Source organism: Clupea harengus, chromosome 23 (genome assembly GCF_900700415.2).
Source record: "Clupea harengus chromosome 23, Ch_v2.0.2, whole genome shotgun sequence".
Taxonomy (NCBI): Eukaryota; Metazoa; Chordata; class Actinopteri; order Clupeiformes; family Clupeidae; genus Clupea; species Clupea harengus.
Genome location: NC_045174.1, coordinates 1,714,160 through 1,718,319, shown reverse-complemented (window position 1 = coordinate 1,718,319; position 4,160 = coordinate 1,714,160). Strand labels below are relative to the sequence as shown.

The window sequence follows — 4,160 nt, the reverse complement described above, 5'->3', positions numbered from 1 at the left end:
TTAATTTAGTCAAATTTGTAGTTTTCGGAACAGCAGTTCTCAACCTGCTACCTATGACCTATGTGTTTTGAAGAATCTGACTACTTTTAGTTAGGCTACAGCCACCAAACCATGCTACACAGATTTACCCTTTAAGTAAAGGAACACTTCATGTGTTCTGTTATAAAGGAATTGAAGCCACCTGTCGCTCAACATTTTAATGAGGTAGGTCACAACATCTGTTTTAGGGCATCAAGTGGTGTGGAATTTTAGAAAGAGACATTTAAGGGAGGCCTTTTGGATCTTTAAGCTCTTAACGGTTTTCCCTTCAGGACTTAATAGAATTAATTGATTTAAAGTTGTTTTTTGTGATCAGCCTCTCAAAGCTATGATATTGGGTGGATAACTATATTGGATTGCTGTGAGTATGCCGGTGATGGTGGTAGTGGTTGATGAAGTTGGTGACAATTATGATAATTGCTTAGGTTCTGTTTGTCTTATGCTTGTTCTTTGGATATTGTTCATTTGGATATTGGATCATATAATTTGATTTGCTTGTTTTATCGTATCTTTATTTTTAACTGCTATAATAAATATGCCCCAGCCTCTTCCATAATATCCCGTGACCAAAATCCACACAACTGAATTTCACCATGCTTCCATGTAATGCCAGACATCGTGCTAATAACTGCCAATACTGACTGTCCAATACTAAAGTTTTAGGTTTGGAAAATGTAGAAATAGAATGCTATTATGAATTACACAACAGTTAGGTCCAGTGGAACAATTTCTTAATTTCTGATTGTACAAAAGGCATTTCATGAGAGGGGATATCTTGGCACAACCTCACTTGGACTCTTCACCGCTAGTAATCACGCCGCGTTTGATATACTTCGACCATTAACTGGTAGGACATCAACATTCCATCCATTCAAAGAGCAGAACTGCAGGCTGCAATTTTATAACGCTACATTTGACAGTTACCAAGTGAGGAGCATGAGTAGGGGAATGGAGCACGTGGAGTAGGGGGGTGGAGTAGGGGGATGGAGTAGGGGGGTGGAGTAGGGGAATGGAGTAGGGGGATGGAGTACATGGAGTAGGGGGATGGAGTAGGGGGATGGAGCACGTGGGTAGGGCATTGGTTCTCAAACTGGGGTACGCTGACCCCCAGGGGTACGCAAAGTGGTTCAGGGGGTACGCAGGGAGAAAATTTGATTCGCGTTTTCAAAGTGAAAAAGCCCATTACATTTTCAAACTGATCTATAAATAGACATGAAATCTTAAATAGTCTGAATAGCCAAAAATAAAAACATTACTTTATCATGCTTTAGTTCACCACGTTTAGTCATCTCTATCCATGTAACTGTTTAGCAGCTATTGCTAGTGTGCTAAGCTAGCTGGAATCCTGTTGATGTTCATATCCAGTAGTTAATATTTGTTGCATAGTGTGAATACATTTTGCATGTATGACTTCAAATCAGGATTGCGTTTGAGAGAAAACAGACAAGGAGACTCTCAATTGGCCTGGCCCCTCCTGTGATTATTGATCAATTTCAATGAAAATCTATTTTTAATTCGATTGATGGATTTCTCCCCAATTTTCATTTAGCCCTTGAGCTTACCAGTACCAGTGATCCCCGAGGGACCTGAGAGACGGATAAAAAAAGGCTTTGGTTCACTCCAGGCCTCCACACCATCAGAGGTGACGGCTGCTACAGACACTGTGCACCAGACCCCCTGAGGCAGTCCCTCCAGCACAGTGGAATTCTCAGCCACAGTCACTTCATTCATCAGCAGTTCAGTAGCATTGCAGGACATCTTAACCTGAGGAGGACATTTGAAAAATACTAATGCCAGGTTCCATTATATTTTACATTTATTTATACAACACACTTTTATTCTAAGCAACCTAATGGGCAAGTTAGCTGTTAGCACCTTGCCCTACCAGTTGAACTATAGCAGAGGTTCACGATCCTGCTCCTCAGGCCGACCTGCACTGATCACTTTGTATCTATCCAAGCACACAGACAGCGGCAAGCCAAAGTTTGCTAACTAACAAATAAACTGCACCGAAAAACCTTGGCGGCTTTTATCGAAAGCAGTGGGAGCATTAATAGCCAAAGTTTACATCCGGGTCATTCTACAAAAACGGTGGAAGTGCTGTCACTTACTTTTGCAGACACCAAAATCCTTTAAGTTGACCTGATAATCACATAAATGATATATGTTCAATAAATAAGAACTGTCCTTGCAATGATAAATCAAAGTTCATTTATCTAATGTTCAATGTTTAATTTTAACAATTGATCTAAAATGCCAAGTTCAAGGAATTGTCTTGTCACTTTGATCATACATGGAAGTGGACTTTTCATTTAAAAATATTTTTTTCGTGAATTAAATCTCATTCACATTTACATTAACATTACATACAATTAATAGAACATTTAAATTGTTAAAAATAGCTAATTATTATTAATAATATCAAATAAATATCAGTCACTCAAAATTAGGTCATTGGTGTTAATGCTACATAAAACACTTTATTCTGAAATAAGGCACTGGCCCTTTAAAGTTTTTCAAGAGGTCATTGGAGGAAGTGCAGGTGGTCAAAGGCATAAGGTAAGTCAGATGTCTTACTTTATTTGTTTAAAATGTCATGATTTATTTTAGAATTTTACGCAAAGATTTTAAGTCTGTCATTGGTGTTGGGGTCACTAGCCATGAGGGTGAAAAATGTAACATAAGAGTTGGTTACATTGAATAGTTAAGACATGTGGTCTGACACATAGCAGCCATTATGTCAAAAGTTTAGTTTTTTTCTCCAAATTGTCACTGGTGTTACTCCTCTTCCTGATAACACCGATAACACCAGGGACGTTCCTGTATAATTGAACCACATAAAAGCTGTAAAAAGACATGAGAAAAAAAAGTTGTTGTTTATAAAAGTTTATAACTGTTTTCAGCTATTTCTTGTGCTGACATTTGCGTCATTGGTGTTGTTTTTTCAGTGATGGGATATTATAAAAAAAAAATTGTATTACTTTCTATCGATATTTTGTTTTTGTTTTTTAAATATGTAATGTTGTTTACACCATAGGTAACACCAATGACAAATAAACAGCACATACATTCTTTAATGAAATGTATATAAAAAAATACATTAAGCTCTACTTTTAGTGGATTCATCAGGTTTAGAAGTTAGTTATTGCTATTAAAAAAGTTTTAGGTATGTAAAAAGGAATACATTTCAGCAGATTTGTATACCCAGATTCCACCGTTTCTGTAGAATGACCCAGCCCTATTCGCCTGCCTTGCCTTTTGTTTTAAATATACAGAAACTTCTGAACAACTCCTCCCTTTCTCACTCTTGTTCTTTCTTTCTCTTTCTCTTTCTCTTTCTCTGTCTCTGTCTATTTTCCTCCTTACAACCACTCACTTAATCTCACTCTCTCACACACACACACACACACACACACAAGCAATGAGGTAAATATTCTAGACAGGCTGACACACTTTTTGACTGCTCCTGTTTCCTCCACAGTACTCACTCCATTTACCTCCCTTCTTTCCCACTTTGTCAGTCTGTATCTCTTTTCTGAGACACACACAAACACAAACTTTTTCTCTCTGACTCTGGGCGACAGGAGAGACTGACAACTCTTACATAACAAGCTCACCACTGCATCATGGGTTATGTGGACAGCACATACTCAAGCCATCAGGTGAGTTCAGCCAATCAAGATAAGTTCAACTAATTATGCAGAGCAAGGGAGCCCTAAGAACAGCATTGAGGAGCTCCTGAGAAACATTAACACGGCTCCATACATATTCATAGTTTCCCCTTTCTAATGTCTTTACCTCATACTCCAGGATGGGTCCAGTCTGCCAGTCAGCAGGAGGCGGCTGCCAGAGCACGCTGACTTTGGACCCGTTGACGGACAAGGAGACATTTTGAGGCGGGGCAGAGGATGCTAGAAAGTGAATGAAATGTGATGTCATTAGAGACAATGACAAGGGTATTGTAAACAGTTTTACTTACAGAGAAAATGTTGTAATGTCTACGGTTGAAATTACCAAAACGGATAAAAGCCACAATTCATAGATATGTATGAACTGCTCCTCCACTTAGAGGAGGCTCTGGAATGATCACACAAGACGTATTACATGGAAGATGGTGAAAT

General features: G+C 38.6%; 1 long non-coding RNA gene across 1 annotated transcript; it reads right to left on the bottom strand.

The window, feature by feature from the left end:
• Positions 1 to 1,530: 1,530 nt before the first annotated feature.
• Positions 1,531 to 3,947, bottom strand: LOC122128669. Its single transcript, XR_006151554.1, has 2 exons — positions 3,838 to 3,947; positions 1,531 to 1,803 (listed from the first exon to the last, which is right to left on the bottom strand). It is a non-coding gene; the product is annotated as an uncharacterized LOC122128669 (long non-coding RNA).
• Between the last annotated feature and the right edge of the window lie 213 nt (positions 3,948 to 4,160).